The following is a 22940-nucleotide window of genomic DNA, read 5'->3' as shown; positions in this document are numbered from 1 at the left end:
CGGGGTTGAGTGATGGTTCAGTAGGTGAGATTGGCCGCCCGACGGGAACAAGGGCTGGGAAGGGAGAAGCGCGTTATGAGCTGATTATATTACGGGATCGTGTTCCGCGGGGGTAACGGCGAAGAAATTAATAAACGCGGGCAAGGTGCGACGAAACAGCAACGGGAATGGTCGGCTGCCGAATTAAAATTCCAAATGGTTCCGTGGCAGAGACCACCGACGTGGAATATTAACTATTTACCGAGTGACACCCGCAAGGAAAATTGAAATCACGCCCGACTTATGAAAGCCATCTTCCCGTTCAACCGTGTCTTGTATCGATCGCTTTAGACGAACAGGATCCACTGTTCAGAATCATTCCTCTTGAATGAACCATTAGGTTCTAATTAGAGCAGAATGCTTAATTAAATTTATTGTATAAACTCCGATATAGGAGCAACGAAGTGCAACTAGTTCGCTCCGCATTACCGAGTCTCGTTTTTAATAAAACAGTATTTAATAGATTTTCGTAATTAAATTGTGTTCCCATTCGTGTTTTAAATTTTCATCTCGCTGATAGAAATTCTGCCGTTACCGCACACTACTTCGTCATTCCTTACGCTACTCCAATCGCCCTGAAACGCAAATCCGAATGTTCCCTTGTTTCCCACGAAGAAGGGTAATTTATCCCAACACCATCAAACTGCATTTCCTTCGAGCATCATCCCCGGTGCCGATAAATCGAACAGAAAGTACCAATGCTCGGCTAACTGCGTTCAACGGAGCCCCCCCTCCGGAAAGTGTGCCGTTGAAGCACGATCGTCGGTTCGAGTGAATTTTCCGAAGGGCCAGGAAGCCTGGATGAAGCGGGGCGCGTCTGCACGCGTTCTTCTTCATCCGGGTTGAGCCATGGTCCGCTGGATCGGCTCCAACCACGCCTCCATTCCGACCGTAAAGCTTGGATGGGAAGATTTCGCGGTCGAGGGGCGCGCGTAGACGGGCGACGACCAGGCCCGTCCGATTTAATAAAGGTAATAATGTCCAAGGTGTTTGCGTTTTTCGGCCCCCGCGGCTGCGCGCATAAATCGCGGCAGCGACGCGCCAGGATAACGGGGCGGTGGAAGGACGCGGGAAGGATAATGGAATGAGTAGTGACAGAGATGGCCAGGATGCCGATAGGAATATGTGGCGACGATTGGGCGGCCATCCAAAAGCCATCGTCGACGAAGATCCACCCGGGGGATTCATCCTTGAACGAAAGGAGACGCGGCTCCGGGGGTAGCTGGAGGAGGCAGGAATGCCTCTCCACCCCTTCGAGAGGGTTCCAGGACCGTTGGCCCAATCGGTGGCCGAACTTTTTTGCACCGCGGTTTAACGAAGCGTCCCTAAATCCTCCCCTGCTGCAGATCGATAGAGGGGGCAAAGGCAGCCAGATGGAGGGGAGGGTGATCCCGCATCAACGACGATTCGTAAATCGTCCTTTGGCTAGCCTGCAATGCGGGCGCTAGGTGGAGGAGCGATTCCATTGGCCGAGACATTTCGCGCCCGATCTTCGAACGAGCGAAGGGTTTCTTCAAAGAAGAGCAACGATCGTAATGAGAAGATCTACGTCGGGGGTTGTTATGGCTGAGCGTCGCTTTGGTTGAAGGTTGTAAATCGTCACGATTCTCTGACCACTTCTCCTGCACTATGATATCGTGCAAGAGCCCAAGAATTTGAAAACTGATGTTCCAAAATGAGAAGCACGCAATGGGGGTGATTGAGAAAAACACCGCACACAATTTAAAACGCAATACTTAGTCTATATTTGAAATAAGAAACTCAGCAACAAAAATATTATCGGAGATGTTCGCACATCTTCACGACGTACAAGTCTTATGAAAAGTCTTCTGCTCGCGAGCAGAGCTCGATGGTTCTTAGCGTGTTTCTAATTTGCTTCTGCCTCGACGGCGCTTTAGCTCGCGAACGATGACTCCGAGATTCCTCGCAGGGGTGGAGTCTTAAGGTTACAGGGCTAACAACACTAAACTATTGGTGGAGTTGTAACAGAGAGGTGGTAAAAGAAAACTGTCTATTGGCGAAGGCGTGTGAATCTCGAGGGTGGTTGCGAGGCGTGAGAACGGGAACTTTCCAAATCTCGAAACATCGGTACTTAATTTATAGCTTTACGATGCTTTGGCGACAGTCTAAACAAGTCGATGCAGGCCACCCGGGTGGAACCCTTAATCCCTGGGAACCTTAGTTCCGGCTTAAGGGATGGCTCGAGCAGTCGAAAATATATGACTGAGCAACAGCCCTACGCTTGGAAAAAAACAGACGCGTGTCCTCTACATAAACATGACAATAGGCTGACGGCCCTTCCTGGCCTCGATAGCGTAACGTTTTAACTTTCTCTTCTCAACAGGGGTATCGAGTAGCTAGTGATGTCGACGCTTGCACCAGTTGTCTGATAATGTACCAGATCGTGCAGGTATTCGTTTCGCGGGAATATAGATTGGTAATGATTAGGTATTATAAAATTTCACGAGCCAATTCTGGGAGTCAGATTGTACCTAGTGTATAGCCATTTCTGAAATCTGAGTGCCAAAATTGCTTCCCGCGAGACGAACAGGTTGACTCTAATTTTGGATAGGTAATGGAGAAAGATCTTTGATCCAAAATTAACTGACTCGAACATGTATGAATTAGGTATACGTGAAGATATATCCACATTATCTACACATTAACTATTTGAGATCCATTTGCAGGGAATTGGATAGAAGACGCGTGATCGCTCCCAAAGAACCTTCCCCGCGTCGCCTTCCAGCATCACCAAAGACGCGTCGCGTATTCCGTCACGCGACGCACGGCTCGCCAAGCAGAGATTTAAAAGAAATTGCCGTGCCGCGGTCGTTAGTGAGTTATCGTCGCGGAAAGATCCGCGCGCAGACGGCCCAGAGGAATTCAATTTGCCGCGGCATTATGTTTCTCGTTCCACGGCGGAGGACGCTCCAAGGAGACACAAATGAATTTATCGCGCGGCTCGTTCGATCAAGTGCCACCGCTAGAGAAACCGTTGGAAGCGTTTTTCATTAAAGGAACAACACGAACGAATTGTTTGCCTCTCTAGAAATCCCAAGAAGAACCCAGCGGACGAAAGAGAGCTGCAAGTTTCTCGGCTTGGTCTTGGGTAGCCCCGGCAAGGACGTACAGCAGGAGAGAGAAAGAGAAAGAGGGAGGGAGCGAGATAAGATAGGACGAATGGGTAGAACGAGCAGAGAAAGAATCCGCGGTTTCCTTCGCGTCTGGCAAAAAGAGTAAACGAAAGAAGAAACGGGGTATAGCTCGGGATGAATAATTGAACCTGCCGAGTCCGAGCGCCAAGGCAAACTCTGGCTACGGCCGCTGAAACGACTGGAAAGTGGTCCTAATGCCTAAATTGATAATTCCAGGAGCTGGGAAAACACGCGCTCCGCTCGAGGATTCCGCGGAGCGTCGCAACCTCTCCAGTGCCGCGCCCCAATTGCCCGAGAACTTTTCGCTTTTACCTACTTCCGTGCATTTTTCTTAATTAAGGATCAGATAGTTGGCGTTTCATTCCGGCCAGGACGGAGCGGTTCCGTTTGCGGCTCGGCTAGCCCGAAACTCCATTTACCAACATTGTTCTCAGAGTCGTTTGCTTCTATTAAAACTAGAGCTGTTCGAGTAGCTCGAAATTCGATTCGAGCCGAGACTCGGTTTCCGAACCGATCCGAGCGCTCGAATGAAGCGAGCAGCTCGATAGAACCGAGCAGTTCGAATGTGTTGCAAGCGGCTTGAAACAATCTAGTAGCTCGAACGATCCGAGCAGATCCATACATACAATGTATGTGCAATGTACATCTTTCGTGCAGATCGATATTATTATAACAGTTCGCTATATCGAGTATGATAAATGTTTCGGATATTTTATCCTATGGTTTTCTAATGAAATAGATATTATGATTACACTGCCCGACAAGGTTTTTTAACCTTAATGAAATATAAATAAATATATCGTTGAAAATGGCGTTGCTTAGTCCACTAAACAAACAATTTGTTTAAACAAATGATTGCAAAATTACATGTTTTGGTACATATAGAATCGTGTTCTACAGGGAAAATAACTAAACAAATATGTTTATTCTAAAACATTTTTACAATATAATTTGTTAAACAAATTGTTGAAACAAATTAATTTTACAAATCCTATCGTAGGATTCGGAATCAGTGAACTTATTACTGTACGCCTTTTCTTAGCCCTTTCGCTACAGTTGCCTCTGCCGGAAACTATACTCGTACTCGTTTTTATATTAATTTATTCGAATCTAAATAAAATAATTTTGTTTATAAAATTGTATTTGCAATGACCAGTTTTTCAGCGTAAATGTTCTTTGTTTGTAACTGTCATACGAAAATTTTCATTGCATGGTTGCTATTTTTGAAATATAAACGCTTTGCATTGGACGAATATAGTCATCCATAGTAGCGAAAGGGTTGATAGAGCTTACAATATTCTAAGCATTCATATTCAGCTCGAAAGTTTTAATATTCCAGAAATAGATTCGAACTGCTCGCTTCTTTCAAGTCGCTCGCTTCTTTTCGAGCCGCTCGCTTCTTTCGAGCCGCTCGCTTCATCCGAGCCGCTCGGCTCGGATCGGTTATTCGAACCGAGTATACCCCGGCTCGCTTTTTCCTCGAACAGCTCTAATTAAAACACTCGCCCTCTGCTTTCCTGTGGCAATCTTTCGTGGCGTTTTGGGAAGTTCGAGGATCGATATAGCTGGATAATTGGCCACCGAAAGTGACAAATTACATTTAATTCGAGCGTTAGGAATTAATTCAATTTATGATAGGCGAAAGCTAGACTTGTACTACTACGACATCCTCTCCTCAGAATTACCCCCGGAATGCTGGAATTATTTGTATTTTCCCCTTGGCAGCAAACAATGTACAGACAGCAGAACCAGCCGATCAACCTCGAAACGCAGCCGATCGTTTTGTCGCCCCAATAAAATTTACCCCAGCATGCCAGCATATGTATATGCATGCATAATTCATCGTCCGCGTCGGCGTTGTTCGTGACAAACGAACCTTATCCATTCCGCGACACCGTGTAAAATACACGTAGCACGGACAGCGTGTCCAAACAGGAGGCGGTCGTAAACGACATCCAAGATGTTTAAGGGACGACATCGTGAACGGCTCTGGCCGAGAATAACCTGCCCGCTTCTAATTCCGTCGGCGACAGCCCGCGCGCGGACGCGCCCGCTACTCTTTCGCTAGATTGGATTTTGTTAATATCCGCGGCGCGGTGCAGCTAGTTAAAGCAACATTGCAGAGCGACGAGATATCCGTCCGCGGGAGAAATGCAACGCGGCCGAGCCGCGACGGAACGGGCGCGGCCGTAAACGACGCGCGGAGTAGTATTTACAGTCGGGCGCGGATTGTCCGTGAATCTGTCGCGCGTGCATCCGAAGAGGGGGCACGAAACGAGCCAAGTGAATCACGCCGGGCCGCCAAGAGAGCGTACGAAGAATCGAAGGAAGAAGAATGATCATCCTGACGGAAGAAATGGGTGCAGCTGTTGGTGGATGTGCAACGAGAATGCAAAAGAACTTGGTGGATACTCGAACGTGATTTAATTGAAAGATCGATTACGAAGGCACGAGTGAACTAGGTTGTCAGATTTATAATTGAATATTCCAACGGACTAATTCGAACCGAAAATGTTTTTCTCTGTTGATTCCCCATTTTCTTCATCGATCGGCCATCACGAAGACTCGGTGGTCAGAAGTGTTCTGCCTCCCTATCGTTACGGATAATCGACGTTCATCTACTGTATACTTTTCGCCCCTCAACGCTCCCCTTTCATCGGGAAGCAGCAGAAGTAGGGGGGAGAAAAAAAGGAAGAAAAGGACAAGCAACGAGGAGGGACACGAAAGGTTCGTGGAGGGCTCCCTAGCTGGAAAATGGAGACCGAATGCTCTCTTTGTCCCTCCATCTCCGACGCGTTTTCCACGATACGATGAAAAAGGCGAATAGGAACGGCGAAGGAGGGATTCGGAGAACGATTCCTGCCTTCGAAAACGGGGGCTGAATGCTTTTCATCCTCCCGGTGGCACACTCTACACGCCGCGCCGAAAGTACCACTGGACCTGGGCCAGGTCCGCCCACTTGTCCGTTCGAATTCGGGATTATTTGGGACACGTTCCCCTCGTAGGCGTGCACCCGGTCTCCGTCCAACGCCCGAGATGCACGCCACCCCCTGTGCCCCTTCAGCCCCCCCCCCCCTTGCCCCAAGCAGCCGACGAGGGACACGTCGCGCAAAAAGGAGCGAGTCTACAGCCGCTTACTTCCGAATTCTCCGGATATTTTCGCGCACGTCGAGCCCCGAATGATTTAAGGGTTCGTGAGACCCGCCACCCGGCTCGGGGACGGGGCGAAAGGACGAGCGCCGGGAAGGGGGTACGACCTGGCCTGGACTTGGAAATCGCGCTGCTTCTCGAGAGAGAAACGGGGAAAAATTGTTTTTGCCCCCGCGTGCAGATACGTTTTGCAACCGCCACCCATCGCCCCACCCTCTGGCTGCAACCGTTCTCGCGGGTATCGCGTTTCGCTTAGTGGACCGGTAATTTATGGCCGGGCGAAAAACTCTGTTCGTTTAACGCATTCGCGCCGAAATCGCGAATCTGGTAAAGAGAGAGAGAGAGAGACTTGGCCGCCCCCGCGGCCGGGTTTTTGTATCGCGTTGCTGCGGTTAGATTGATCGAAGCGTAGGATTACGTTCGACGCGGGATGCTGCAAGAAACGCTGCCGGTACGCCGGACAACAGGTAAGGGTTTCGTGTTGATTAGAGGAGAATTGCGAGTTCTTAGGTGGCACGGAGTTGCTGTGGCAGTGTGGCTGGAATTTCTTAGGCTGTCCGTGGTATGGTCTTAGGGGGAGTGACTTTGAATGCACTGTCCTTTAGGAGGAAATATGCACGAGGTTAGGAGTCACGTGGAATGAAGAGAGGAAAGCAATTACGTAGGGGAATTAAATTATTGTTATACAGGATTTTGAGCCTGTTTAAGTCGACCTCCTGATGATGCTATTTATTTATCTTATTTACTTCATTTATTTAAGCACGATCCTCCATCTAATAATTCCCCCCGTGCAATTGCTCCGCGTAATCCCGCAATCAATTTATTAAACACGGCTGAAACGTTAATTTCAGGTGGAATATCTGGAACGCGAACCAAAACCTTTGTTCTGCACTCTTCCCCGGGAGGAGCAAGGCAGCTCTTTATCCTTGAAGCGCACGACGCGACATGTATTCATCGTTATAATTACAACACGATATCAGTCAACAGCCGGGCTGAACACGGACTTTGCGCGCTAAAATGATGGTTTTTTAGATCCTAGCACCCCGGCATTATGATGTTTAATTTATGTATAATCACTGTCAGCAAGAGAAAACCGCTTTTCAACCGGGCAAGCTTTCCTCTCCCGTCAGCACATTTTCCCCGCGGTTTGCTGTTCGATGCTTTCAAGATATTACACGTCAGCTCCCCACGATGTTTTTGGCCACTTTTAATCTCGGATTTATATTAGCCTGCCTTCATCTTCTCACCTCTCTTTACCACGCCGTTGCACGATTTTCGATGCACTTTCGGAGCTAACACGCTCATCACAGCTACCTCACGCTGTTTACAGCCTCCAAGAAAATTTTAGATAGAAATCCTTGATACTCTCTCGATACTACCTAGAAATTTCGATACTCTCAAATGTACCGGGTTCGAAGCATGAATATCTTTACATTTGAGAAGTTCAAAGAAACGGTCTATGGTAGATATAAACTATAAAGGATTGTTAATTTTACGACAGCGAGCGATCGGCGTGGAAAGAGGGGCATTTCAGGTCGAAACGCGGCACTAAGTCCTTTTACAAAAATATGGGCATACTTTTGTTTCTTTTAAATATCCATAATTAAATTTCTTTTTACAGGTAGTTGATAGCACATTTGGGTCATAATGTAGCATTATTATGCTCTACATTCAATAATTCTTAACTCGACTACACGGTTTTGAAGAGGACAACCTCGAAACTCTTCAGAACTAGTATTGTTATTTATAGTTTTGTTCTTTGCTGAATTCAACTAATTTTTAGTGGGATTAAGTGTTGTGGTATGTGTTTGAAGTTTGCCAAATTTCATTTTGATATCTCTGATATTATTAGAATTATACCTTACTGAATGTTCTCCCTTTTCATTGTTTATTTTTTACGGGAGTTTAGTGGAGCTCAGTGTTCTTATCGGTCGCATTGGAAAGGGCGAAGCCTTACCTTTGTCGCACAGAAAAAATTGGCTGCTACTACCTGCTACTGGGGTAGTTAGAGGGGCAAGGGGTACAAGACGCGTTTTTTTTTTACATAAACGTCTTTCGTGCCATTGAAATTCAAAGGAATTGAAGTATTTTTACATGCGAAAGGAGCGGAGCTTTTTTCTACGTACAGCGTGCACGAAATATCGGCAATTTGTACATAGCCAGTGGAGGAGTCACCAGAGTGAAGCTGGTGCGTGTCGTAAATCGTAACGATCAATTGCAACGAAGGCGGCTTGTAATATTTGTTATAATTAATTGAAATATGTTTGTTAAATGGATCTGAAGCAACATAAATAAAGATTTTATAACTATTCAATGTTTTATGATTTCAAATCTTCCCCAAAAATTGATTTACCCATACAATTAAATAAACAAGTTTCATTAATTATTCTCTACCAAGAAGACCACAAATATACGTCCTAACTGAATGAAATGAAAAAATAAGCGATTAATATATGATTTCAGTCAGAAAATGTTTTGTGCCGCGTTTCGACTCGAAATGCCCCACTGTGCGCGACGGTGGCGTGAGCCAGCTGAGTTGAGACCTCCGAAGCGTGATCCATGTATCAACTTTTGTTGCTTATATTTATCTTATCTTATTTTTTCGTTTCATGGTGTCAATAAACCTCTTTTATTATTTTACGATCTTGTGCGTTAGCCATAAAAAAAAAGAATCCTACAGCTATACCTAGTATCGGAATACCATAGGCTGGCGTAGGACTGACTTGTACTACTTTAATTCTTAAGGAATCTACAACTCTCCAAAAATTACATACTCATGTCTAAACCACTCAATGAAATACACAAAGCTTAATGTCACCTACGAATTTACCCCCTCGTTGCATTTCTCCCGTTCTACTGAAGAATGGAGGTTAGTACTTTACCCAGGGAGCATCGACAACTATGATCGACTAACAGCAATAATTATACACATCTCTGAGCGCCTATGTAATAGAAAATCTCTGATCGACGGCTGTTCCTCCTAAAATAATCTCGTTCCCTTCACAACAGCGCGAAAAACCGCACGTCACGGGGCAACAAAACGGCCACGAAGCTGGAACAGTAGCGGGCTAAATAACGGCTTCGGAGGAAACCGCTTTAAAGCGGCTGTCAGCGCGGAAAATGACTAATGCCCCTTTTCCCAGGGCAGCACGTCGCTTAGAATAACACCGTGGAACGAAAGCCGTTCCGAGGTCGTGCAACTGCGCCCACGTGTACCTATGCACATGCAACTTTCGGCCCAAGTTTTGCACGTTCCAAGATTCACCAACGACTTTCCTAGGGACCCTCGACTCCTCCACTTTTCGTTTAAGGAATCTTCGCTGCGGCATACGCGGGATTACGCAGGGTAGATTTGAACCATGAGGGAGTACTTGAGACTTGAACCAGTGAATTGACTCAAATTTTCCATACAAATAATCACGTGTAATGACGCAGCGAACAAGTTGGGTGTTGTACTCGACATTTTGTAGGGAAAATCGAGTTCAAAGAGTTGCCTTTACCTTAATTTAAATGAGCGATAATATGGATGTTTTAAAAGTAGAGAACATGTGTGTATACCTAGACAAGTAAATTGATTGCATCGCGGCTATCAATTAGCTGTATGCAATTCACACCAAGTACATGCAAAATTTGAGAGAAACTGCTAGTGAACCTCGTACTCTCCCCTCGTTGTCTGTCAACTTACCCCTAATCAGAAACGGCGAGTTAATCACTAACCAAGTTCGAAGCTACGATACTGCTCTACGAAGTCTTACACCTCTACTCTGTCGCTGCTTAGTCTCACATTCTCGCTTACCTGAAACAGAAACGAATACAGTTTGGTTAGTTGATTGTCAATCTCCACGGCTTAAATACTTCTAAAAGGACGATGCAATAACGAGCGTACAGCAATGGTGGCTGAAAATCCACTTGAATCGAGGCAGAGAGCATGAAACAGTAACGGACCAGCTAAAAATCCAGCCACTGTAAGAATTTCACCCGAAAAAAAAGCAATAAACGTTTCAATTAAAAACACTTGTCGCAGTGGCATTTTCCACTCAGTATTTCCACCGGCGGTTAAGTGCACGTGGGGGTGGCGCACGAAATAGACTACTAGGTGCGTTAACCGCGGAGTAAGCAACGCAGGAAGCGAATTCTGCCGCGATCCTTAATAAAATCCGAACACGTCCCTTGCTCCGGCCCTCGTTTCTTCGTAACACCGTTTCTCCTTTTCAAGGAGCAGCCGCGCGAGACTCGGGAACTCCGAGCGAGAGGCATCAAAGGCGAGGACGAATAAACCAGTAAACGCCCGTGAAAACCGCCGCTCGGAAATTGACGATGTTCGTTTCGGCGATAAATTCTCGAGCACAAGCGATACCGGGGTGGCGGATAGGGAATTTATTCGCGGGGGGTGGGTGCCGCGACGGGCGCGGATCACAGTCTATTAAAACATCCACTTGGAAATCCGCTTAAATCGATCTACCAAAAGTTAGAGGAACTTCCGAGCTTCGGCTTAAGGCGATCTATTGGAACTCGTTTATAATTTCGTTGCGCGCCGACTTGCCTCGAACTCCGTTCCCCGCAGCTTCGCTGAAAATACACCGGCGGTTCGGGGCTCTCGCAGCCACGTCCTCCGAGTGTAATGATTTTCCATCTCTGTTTCGCGCGGATTAGCCCCGTGGCACAACATTCGGGCGACCAATGGCACTCGGTTGACGGGCGTCTCACTACAGCGGTTTTCCGCGCCGAATGTTCGGAAGAACGAAATTACATAGGCGGAAGCGCGTGGTGTGGTGAAAAAGAAAGAGTGCAATTGCACTCCACCCAGTGCATCGTTGCACGCCACTCAACTTTTTTGCCCCACGATCCTTTTCTGTCGTCGGCCGTGTGCGAGGCACGAGCCATGGAAATAGCGTGACTAGCCCTGTATTTAACGATAATTACAGACGAATTAATTCCCCTTGCCCGCGGCGAATGCTACACGTGACACAACACTGTACTCACCCCCCTGTCATGTGATTGTAATCATTGAACCCGCGCGACAAGTTCGCCGGTCTTGCCCCAGTTAAGGGGTAAAAAATCGGAAATATCGATTTTTCCTTTTCGCATCTTCTCAAAGACGTACGTTTCAAGAATGCTCTCTCCAAATTTTATGCAGAAATTCGCAAAATTGACGGAGATTTTTTTTCTTCTGTGAAGCGGTGTCAAGCGCGCGACTGACAAGGGAACATCCCCAACCCGGAAATTCGAGAAACTCTGAAACTTTGTGAATATGAAGGGAATTTCCTCCTCAGTACAACGCAATTTTTGTTTGTTGCCAAAATTCACTCTAAGGGGGTGTAATTGACCGCTGAAAATCCGGTTATTTTCCGATTTTGTGTTATAACTCGTGAACTGTAAAATATTTTTTCGCCAAATGATAGATCTAATTAAAAGAAGTAACATTTGTCTTGGAACCTTTTTCCTGTCTCTTACAGATTGCGAGTTACAAAATAAAATCGAAAAATAGCCGAATTTTCAGGGGTTAATTCCACCCGCTTAGAGTGAATTTGGGCAGCGAACAAAAATTGCGTTGTAATCAGGAGAAAATCCCCTATATATTCACAAAGTTTTAGAAGCTTTTGAATTCTCGGGTTCGGGATCTTCCCTTGTGAGCCGCGCGGAACTTTGAACGCGTTTTCCTCGGAATGACATTTTTCAACCGGGTTGACAGTCTATAGAGAAAACTGTAGGTACGTCCAATTGACACGAGCAAGGGCATTTATTGTACGAAAAACCCGTCGCTATTACGTGACGATCATTTTCTTCAATTAACGAACTGCTTCTATTGTTTTTACCAACATTTCCCGAATTTTGTACCCCGAAAACATAATTTTTTCCAGTGACCCGCTATTTTGTAATATTTTGCGATTTGGACTTTTTTTGATCGTCAGGTAATAGACGTAGGCTTCTAGTTTCTAAATATTTTTGTCTTTTTGAATTCGGATCAACAAAGCGACAAGCACGATTTTGCTGCAGCGCATATTTCGACAAATAGTACACAGGAAACTGATTTATGAATTTGATTGAAAAAAATTTTTTCTTACCCTTCGACATGTACATTATTAACTATACTAATCAATACATTGATTAACTTGCGTTGTTTGGTTGAAATAAATTCCCGAAAACACCCTTACATTTCGGACCGTCACAGTGGTCTGCCCCCTTAAGGGGCGAGATTTTAAACGGAACGCCGGCTCTAATTGCAGAATTCCCATGAGCCCGCCGCAGGGATACTCGATCGATCTTCCAGCAAAATAATTCCTTTGCAGGTGCGAGGCTTAAGAGAGCCGGCTCGCAGGCTCGCGGCTAGAATTTGTCGGAGCGGCGAAACGCGTGTAAATCACCGTTTATTAAATAGGGCAGGAAGCTCGGCTTGCAGGACGAGGAGCCCCCGGCGAAGGTTTTCGCATGATAGTCGAAGCTTTGCGGGGCCTGTCACGAGGCCGTGCGCCCCTCGTAAAAGCACACGAAACGGGCGAGTTTATGCGCCATAAATTCAAGCAGTCTTCGTTACCGCCGTAGGCCGGTGCGTGGCCGAACACGCGGCTTCGATCGCGCGCTCCGAGCCGCACCGGCGCAATTTTGTAGGCTCCAACGACGAGTAAATTCACGAGGCGGCGTAAAAAGTGCGTAAAACGTTGCTCGCCCGTCGACGGAGGCGAGCGTTCGCGCGGACGGGTTAAGGTGTGCCGTGCGGCGAGGCCGATCGTTAAGCCGCGCTCCCGCGCGTGCAAAGGGCGACGCAAAATGCACTTCGAGCACGTGAAAAATGCAGGAGTCACATTCGAGGAACAGTTTGAGCAGAGGGGATATTAAAAGTGTTCTAGAAGGTTGATCGCGTCGAGTGCTTCGAGCGCAAAAGAGTTTTGAATTTTCTTATTTGAACTGTTGCATGGATCTGCAAAGGTTCGGTAATTAGGCGAAGAGCGCGAAGGAGTAGCTTCGCCAGACACTGGCCCACGCTACCACCGAAGCGCAAATCAATGATCGGTAAATCTTTTATCCTCGATAATAGGTTTGTAATGTACAGGGTTATAGGTTCCAGCTGCATAACCCTCTATTAACGCCGCCAGGTGGTAAAGAAGAAGCTCCCCCTCGCAAATGACTCTATACAGCCGGAACTGATGAGCTCTTAGATCGAAGTGACCCGCGAAGGATGTGCCCAATGGCCTCTAAAGCCAAGTACTCGGCTCCTTACAACCCGTAATTAGAGTTACGGTTCTTTTTATGCGGCTCGATTCTCAAATGGGCCCGCCAATTAGTGGACACTTACTCGACAAAATTCGATCGTTGATACGCCGTGATGAATCGTAAGAACGGCCGACGAGCCGCCCGAGGTCGTCGAAGATCAATCAGACTGTGCAAAAACCGTGGGCGATCGAGTCTTCGGTTCGACGATTTCAAAATAGCATCGGCTGAGTCCAGGTGTAAATTCCATGGCCATTAATCGTGACCAATCGGCCCCAATTAAGCTGGCGCTTATGGCCGAGTCCCTTCTTCTTGGAGCAAGCATAATACGTCAAGCTTACCGTTCCAGCAGGGATCGGTTGAGTCGCTTGTAAAGGTTGTCGAAGGTCCATCCAGTATCGACTATTTAATTACCACTCAATTAGCGTCCGCGGAGCATGCATCGCCGCGAACTTCTTGATGGAACGCGATCCTCCTGGATCGGGGTGGCCGAGGTAAAAGTACTTAAAAGCCCGTGCAGCTTGAGATCGCGGGGACAAAAACGCGAAGGCACCGCCGCGATGCAGGCCGAGAGACTGCGTTCCGAGCGAACAAATGAATAACATCGGCAACCGGAAGGGGTGGGACGAGTGACAAGCCCTTGTTTCCGAGTTCCGGCGCATCCGACGGGTAATTAGATTGAATCCCGTTTATTCGACTCTCCTTTTCTTTCTCTTCGTAAACGAGTTGCCTCCAAGAGGCTCGCTGTTACTGGCGAATTACCTGCAATAATTGCAGAATGTCGCTTGATGCCTGCTACACTGGGCAAATATGTGAAACATTCACTAAGGTGAATGTCCCAATTTCTGCTCATATCCCCATTTCAGCTCATTTCGTATTTTTCTTATTATTATATGCGTTACGTTTGTACTATAGTTGCAAGAAAATAATTCTAAATTATTTTTAACTATTTTTCGTGAGCAGAAATACGGACATTTAGAGTATTATATATTTAATTACAAATTACTAATAGTTAAGCATCTTGAAATATCTTTCTTAAATAGTTTTTGAATTGGTTGATTTATTATTAAAGAATTAATAAATTACTCTGCAAATTTTGGTCACAAACAAATTTTGTACACCTTCTTTATGACGAGTTACCTCTTAAATCAGCAGAAATTGGGACATTCACCTTAATAATGCCTACTATGTTGTCCGAAAAACTTTGGTGGTTAAATATGAAAGTGTGTAACGAAGACGAATAAAGGTTTCGCTATTTTTTCATAAATTTTTCCCTTCGAAACATGAAGTTTCGCACGCACGTAGCGCCAGTGCATCCACAGATTTGTAGGAATCGCATTTATCAGTAACAAACGATTGCACGAGTGCAGCAACATCGGGAGATTTCAATTTACGGTGGCTCCGCGACCAACGAAGATCGTATCTTCGACGCAAAAACTGCACGGCCAACATTCGCGAATCGTATCGAGCTAGCGGTCCTCGATGAATTTTCTCGATAATAATTGTAAACAAACTCGCGCGGCCGTTGCATCACGGCGGCATTAATTTCCCACCCGAACCCAAAACAAATACACTCAATATCATCGAAAATTATAATTGACTTCTGGTGTCCCCGCGATAAGGTATTATATTTGTGGCCAGAAAGTGGCCAGAGGATCTAATTGGTCCTGCTGTTTGTTGAAAATGATAATATTGGAAGAATACGATGGAAAACATTTTGACGATAAATTTGTGGGGAGGGAAGACAGAGTGGACTAAAATCGATAGAAAAGAAATCACTGAAATTGCAAGAAAATTGCATTCGCTAGTGTCACTTAGCTTAGAAATAAAAGTTATTAAATTCTCCCTACAATATAAATTAATATTAATCATATTCTTCATTTCCTTAGTAGGTACGGTAAACCGGGACGAATTGGATCACTTCGTGTTTGACGGTAAAAAAAATACTAGTCAAACATTAAAAAACTAATTTTGTATTATATATTCGTGACCAGTACACCTTTGGCTTTAAGATTAATAATAGAAAATAAAATTAATCTTAGAAATGTTTCTTCGGCAAACAAAAAACCAAAAAGTGAGAAATATCCGATTCGCCCAAGGTTCGGGGCGAATCGGATAACCCATAAATTTCTGGAAAAAGATTAAATTTTCATAAGAAAATCTAATTTAATGACAGTGAAGTCAAGTGACACTACTCAGCACACAGATCGTAAGGATATTGCCGCTTTTTGCCGCCTTTATCACCACAATTCTCGTGGCATCACTCTTCTCAGATAATCTTCTGAAAGTGGACGAATTAATTCTTCACCAGAGTAAATACAATGCCATCATCTTAAGACCATTAATTTATTTATTTCTTTAGTCATTTCTCTAAATTTAATTCTTCTCACAGATTCCTTTAGGGTGGATGCACCATTTGTGACCACTTTAAGGTATCGTACCGGTTTTGGCTAATTCTTAAAAAATATAATATTTTCCCGCGTAAGAAATAAATGTAACCTTATATTTCTGGCGGTATACTAAACAAAATATTTATCATGTGAAATTCTCCACATAATAACGATCTGCAAACAATTTAAAAATTAGATAATTATGCACATGGCCAAAAACAGTGCAATGTCCAAAAACGGTACATCTACCCTATTTTTTTATGGACACCATGATCCCTGATTGCTGTTTTTTATGTCCGTACTAACCATCCGTATATAAACAATTATCATATTTATAATCATAAAAATACTAAAATGAAAATAAAGAGTGATCCGATTCACCCCAAATAACGTGATCCAATTAACCCATATATAAGTATTTCAAAGGGTGTAGATTACATAAACATATTATGATATAATAGTCTAAAATACATCAAATACTAAACTCGCACACCGTGCAAACTAATAATAATAAACACACTGGAATTTCCAAGCTTTCTTTTTATTTTAAATATGAAATTGCTGATTACGTAAGTTAAATTCGGACCAAAATTGTAACGTTCGCACGCGTCCATGTCACTGAAAACGTATGCCAGCAATGACTTAAAACAATTAACGGGCTTTTGCGGTAGGTGCGGGGGAGAGGGACGAGGTACTACGAACGATCGAAATGCTCATTTCTATCGCGATATAAGAAATATGGACTAAATTCATATTTTCATCCAATTCGCCCTGTGATCCGATTCGACGCGGTCTCCCCTGCCTATCTATACTTAATTCATTCGACATGCAAAAGTGCCAAGAAATTGCAAGGTGATGTATACGCAACTTGTGCAAAAGATTTGCCACTAACCGTTTGCCCATTTCTCAATAAACTAGCCAGCAATCCAGAAGGGGGTCGAGTGCGTTTTACAAGGGACACGAGTGCTACGGAAGGTTCGGAGCCACGTGACAATTAATTTGCCGCAGGCCGCCATTAGAGGGGGTGGCAAATAGCTTTCTGCCGCGATATGCTTGCGTACAGTGCGTTCGCGCAAATTGCATGCGAAACGACGGGTAATGATTTGCGGTGGTTCGATCAGCGGTCGCGCGACCCTGTCTCGTCGCAGAAAACACGCCAGAAATTGTAAATTGCGATCAATCGTCGTCAATAATTCGTTCGCGTTAATCATTCGTAACTTCAAAGGGACGCCGGGAGCAGCGGCGAACCGCGCGTGGAACCGCGTTCGAATGCTCAAAAACCGTGTAAACGTTAACGTAATTTTATCGCGCCGTACAGCATTGCGACGATATCGCGCGATTTGGTCCCGAATTCGCGAGTCACGGAGTATAATTTAAACACGAGGCGTAATCGCGAGCGAACCGAAAGGGGTGAACTTTGATGAAACCCAGAGTTCAACTTTATTGGTCGCAATATTCAGTGAAAGACTTTTATCGAAACACAACGGAGCTTCTGAAAGTGTAACAGGAGTCTCTCAAACTATATCTCATCCTGGTTGTTTCCGATTCAACAGCCTCCCAAGTGAACCGAGTAACTCCGCTAATCCACACGGCAGCAATAATGATGCCGCGTATCAACGATGAAAGGCTTTACGGACACGCGCAAAGCCCCGCGACCATCGACGTGACAAAGCGTGATTTGCGTATGGGCAACGAGAGGACAGCGATAAATGGCTTTCTGCTAGGACAAGTATTACAACGTTTACACGAATCGCGGTGCTCAGGCAACGTACCGGGCGCTGCTCTCAATTGATAGTCGCCAGAGGACAGTCAGCCGATCACTACATGTAAATCACGGAATCGCGTCGCGAATTCGGCTACGTGGCCGAACCGTATATCTCGATGATTTGTCCATCGGCTGTTTATCATCGACAATCCAGCTGTACGTCACAGCCCGGTTAACGTGACAGCGAAACTTGACAAAATCCCCGCGCGCCAATATCAAGCTCCGGCGGTTATAAACCCTTGCTCGTGAAACGATAGGCTTTGCCCGTGACCACCAAAACTATTTTTCACGGGATTCTAGTGGAATATTTCGCTTTCCGAGTCCCTTAGGGGTGACGTTTCATTTTTATATTTATAGGTACTAGCCTTTCAAGTGCTCAAAGCGTCAGAATATCCCATTTGGTATCGACTGCGTACATATATCCACAGGTACCTAATACTATCATTATTCAAGGTACCTTGAAATATATCGAACCACTAGAATACAGATTAATGATATCACTTTCCATGACATTCACAAATTGACGGCCTTGCAACAAGAGAGGTGCAGCCCTACCTTTACCAACTTCAAGTAAATTAGAAAAAACTGTTTCTAAAATTATTGCTGTGATTCAATATTAAAAAGAGAACACTGATTGAAAAATATATATTTTCACGCGATAAAACAAGTTTTTATTTCTATTTTTGGCGAATTTTTCAACTCTGGAGCATTCGTAGGTATCGCGCAAAACAGTAACGAGTGCAGATTCAAAATTTGAAATAAGCCGCTGATTTGTCATCGGATTTGCATGAAACGTGCACCAAACGATGTAGAATCTCTTTTACACGTCGTAACTCAGAAACTGTCATAAATGGAGCTGCACCCGTCTTGCTGCAGGGTTCTCAATTCGTCCGAATCCACGATGCACCAACGATTGCGCCTTAAAAATGCAGCTGCGCCGTTTGTCATCTGCACGCACTGCCCCGCGTCAAATAAACGATCGTGCTCCCATTGTGTTCGTAATTTAGTGTCTCTTAGCTCAGAGTATAGAAACGTGGAAAAGGATGTAATTGCGCCGGCAGGAGGGATGGTCGTTAATTTAATTCCCCCGGTAATTCAATTTAAAGGAGGCACTGGTAAACGAAGGGAAATAGGACAATCGGGATTATGGATGCATTCGCAATAAAACTGGATGATTTGCAGCGAGAGGGGTGGCGGCGGCCAGGCGCGGTTAGATCTGAGGAACCGCAGAACAAGACGGCATCGGGTCTAATGAGAGGACTGAGTAGATGCAATAAATGCCGCGAGAGGAGCGGCACGTTGCTCGCGGCCGAAAGTGACGGAGGGATAGTTCAAAGAGCTTGGCCATCTGAAAGCGTTTCTTCCACCTTCCTACCTATGTACGTGAGCCGCGCCGCGATGCAACATTCATGTATTTATAGACGGGATAGAGAGTGGCTGCCTGGACTCGTGGTAACCAATTGGCCCGTTTCGGAGTCTTTGTTCCCGTTCAAATATTAATAGACGAACAAAGGGGCTCCCTGTCGCCTAAGTGCATCTCCAAAGGGAAAGCAAAAAGCTGTTACAATACCTGAATAACGATATTCCCAGTTAAAAAAAAACCCGAGTATTCTGCGTTCCTAGAAGAAGATTGAAGAGAGGGGACCGAGTTCAGGCTGCTGATTATCTTTATTTCGAGACGGCCTCGATCTGCTGTTGATCGAACCTAATTCCAAAAATTCTGAGAAATTCCTCGACCTCCTTCTAATCCACGGGCCTTGAAGCTCACAGTCTTCAGTGGGCCCGGTGGATGGTCAACGAAACGACGATAATGTTGTGCACAGTGGCAACGGGGTTCGCGATAAAAAGAAGGTGTCGCGCGGTATAAAGACAGCCACGGGGGACGATTTCGTTATTGCAGCTCGCAGTCGGGTTTGAGGTTTATTAAAGAATACGACGCTAGAAATTTATCCTCCGTTCACGATGGCGGTGGTGTAGCGTATATCGTTCAGAGGGTGCCGCGTTACAGATTCAAGAGGTCAGAAGTGTTGGTAAGCGAGGCCGATTCCATCGTTTACAGAGGCTGCACTATAATTGAGGCGATCGCATCAGCGTAAGAGGATTGTCCGTCGAACCTTTATTAATATGCGCTCTAGTCGGGTCACGAATCGATAAAATGGAACGAAGCCGGGCACCGCGGGATCGTTACGATTCCATGAACTCCGCATTCCGTACTTTATGTGCTATTAATGCACTTGTGATAATGGTAACGATGCATTGTGTTGGAATTATTCACTCACCGAATTGATCTTTTTATGCGCGCACAGTAGTCGTTGCAATATTGCAGCTGGATAATTTTCTGGGTAATCTCTGTGTGCTGTCAGCCAATTCGACAGAGAAGTAAATATTCTAGGACCAGTGTAGACAACGGCCATGCCAATTTGCTGTTCTATTTGACAAGCGCCAATCAAGATTTAGTAGCGAAATCGAAGGGAATTAGAAGCAACATAAACTGCAACATCCCCGGAATAAGCAACATTCAAGCACCTAGGGTAGGTCTACCGTTTGTGGCCATTAGTGCATAATTCACTTATTTTTAAACTGCTTGCAGATCATTATTACGTGGAGAATTTCACATGCTAAATATTTTGTTTAGTATGCCGCCAGAAATATCAGGTTACATTTATTGCTTACACGGAAAAATATTATATTTTTTAACCCTTAACTGGTACACTGTTTTTGGCAAACGTGACTGGTATACTGGGGTCGTGGCAGACCCCAAATAAAAAAGGACACAGAAATTTGTAAAGTCGACACTAGAGCAACCACTATGAATATTTTCATCTTAGGTGATGTATAAAATAATAGAAGCGTAGAAAGTTAAACTGTTATTATAAAATTAATTAGAAATTCAGTTTACCAACTTAGACAACCGAAAATTGTACATCGAACTTTGGGTGCTTGGGGTCACGAGCGACCCCAGGATACCAGTTAAGGGTTAAGCAGTAGTCAAAACTGGTACAATACCTTAAAGTGGCCACAAATGCATCCACCCTACCCACCAAAGAATTATACAAAATGCCTTCTCAAGTCCGAGGATCGGAAGAATCTTCCACAGCCCGAAGCCAATTCTTCTATTTACCAGAAGACTTGCTGCACCAATTGAACCGTCCAATCCATCCACGAACCCCCCGCCCCACTGTCTAAACCTAATATTTGAAATAGCTACCAGCTATGCAAACTCGATGGTCGACGCAGTGTGAATCGATAAAACTGAATGGAAGCGGCTGCACACATCGGGGATCCCGATGGGACGGGAAGAGGAACGAACAGAGCGGAGGAAGGAAAGCGCGAATATTGTTGTTCAAATTTATAGCGCGCAATTTTATAAATGACGGGCGTCGCGGGCCGCGATCGCGATAAAGCCCACCGCCAGCCGAATCGGAATTAAACGCGATTCGAGGTATCGCGTTTCGCGGGATCGTGTTTCGCGGCGCGAAACTTAATCGAGGCCCGTTCGAGTATCGTTCGAAAAATCCCAGCCTCCACCTTTTCCTCGTCCTCCAGCGGCGAGAAAAAGCGCCGGGAGGGAGGGGGAGGGGGAGGGCAAAAAGAGCCGTGCCCGACGTACGATGCCCGGCTCGTAGATCAGGGCTAAGTATCCTTCGGGAATGCCCCCGGCGAGATTAATCACCGCGACCGCGACTCGCGCGAGGGGCGAGGGGATAAACGAGGGGGCAAAGGGAGGCAGAAGAAAGAGAAAGGGATAGGCGCGCGGAGCGACGAAGCGTGCGGCATCGCGGAGCCCGCAGACACAGGACAGAGACCCCGTCGGAAGGACGGAGAAAAATGTGGAAAGGGGATAAACAAAGAGGAAGCCGGGGCGAGACAGAAGGAGTCAGAGGGTGAATAAGTAAGAAGAGGGAATACAGAGAGTACAGGGTGATTCGAGAAACTGGGCCAGGCCCATATAGCTCCATTGTACGTGAAAATAGAGGAATCTTTGTGGACGGATGGACTGTACTATTTAGCGATCTCAGTGTTTCCAGAGTCGCATTGTTTTTCGGAAAATGCACCTAAGAGAGTGTAATAAGAGCACTGTTTCATTTCAATGAAATTGTATGCTTTATGCAGGACGTAACTAATTTACGAATGTTTCGACAAACATGCAGAGACGAATCTCGAGAAGCATAACCACCTTTCGATGCCCCCGTCTGCATCGGTGGATCTCATAGAAGACACATGTTCGTAAAGACACAGAAGAGCCGTCTCTGCAGCCCGCAGCCCGTGTCCCAGCTTCTAGAATCACCCGGTACAGACCGAAGAAGCAGAGCCAGAAGAAAGGGGGTGGGCGCAGGGGTACACCCACGCCTCGTGGTGCACGGGCGCATAATTCAGGACGGGTCGGAACGTGGATGAAAACACAAGCGGGTAGTCCCTCCCCGTCCATCCGCAACAGACGCTCGGCCCCATCTTCGTCCGGACGCGGCGCGGGCCGAGCGACCGGCCCTTGCCACCCCCGCGCCAGCTTCAGCCCCGCCATCCGCGGGCTTCCGGCCCGAAAGCTAGGAAGTAGTCGGGAAAAGTGACTAACTAGACGTAGACACGCGTGCGCGGCCGCAGCCATACGACACACGCCGTGGACGGAGTCGTGAGACAGCGGCGGAATCAAACGTGCCGTCGAGGGGGAAGCCAAAAGGGACACGAAAAGGTGGGACGTGTGGGTGGCACGAAGCGGGGGGCAGGGGCGGTCGACAGACACCGGGGGATGGAGGGAGAGACAGCGCACGGTAGCGCCCCGGCTGCACGCTCCCGTTGCATTCCACAATCCGGAATACTACTCGCGCATACATATTTATGCTACATCCCCGGGCGATAATTCAGCGATCATGCGACGTGGTCGTGCACGTCCAACTTGGCCGCCTTCCCGCCCCACCTACCCCTCCGATCGTTCCCAGCCCTACGTGTGTGTACTATCCGCGACTTCGACTCTGCCTCGCGATCTTTCTTCGCGGCGACGCGCTCGAAATTGTTCGAACCGCGCGGGCGGATCGCCGGTGCCGGGGCTGCCTCTTGATTTATTCAACGCTGTCGAGGAAAATAAGGCGAACGCGCCCGGTTCCCGTTCCGCCGACGGTGTGAATCGATTACAATGGGCAGGCAGAGTTTTGTTTGCCGGTGGCTCCTTCCTGGGTGGAGAAGGCTTCAGATTTAGGGAGTAGCGGTGCGGATTTTTCGTCGAGATTATTCGGG

The 22940-nt window shown here is 46.2% G+C and overlaps 1 protein-coding gene across 11 annotated transcripts in view; it reads right to left on the bottom strand.

Annotated features, from left to right (window-relative positions):
- Rbp6 (RNA-binding protein 6) overlaps nucleotides 1-22940 on the bottom strand; it is a 792696-nt gene that overhangs the window by 596929 nt on the left and 172827 nt on the right. Inside the window, exon 1 of one of the 11 annotated variants that reach the window (XM_076819588.1) lies at nucleotides 10030-10095. The exons of the other annotated variants lie outside the window; for them this stretch is intronic. The gene's annotated coding sequence lies outside the window, so the exon portion shown is untranslated. Of the gene's footprint in view, nucleotides 1-10029; nucleotides 10096-22940 lie in introns of those variants that run through there. 11 annotated transcript variants of the gene reach the window in all.

Source organism: Andrena cerasifolii, chromosome 9 (genome assembly GCF_050908995.1).
Source record: "Andrena cerasifolii isolate SP2316 chromosome 9, iyAndCera1_principal, whole genome shotgun sequence".
In the NCBI taxonomy this organism is placed as follows: domain Eukaryota; kingdom Metazoa; phylum Arthropoda; class Insecta; order Hymenoptera; family Andrenidae; genus Andrena; species Andrena cerasifolii.
Note: the sequence above shows the minus strand (reverse complement) of the source record. Positions and strands in the feature narration are given on the sequence as shown.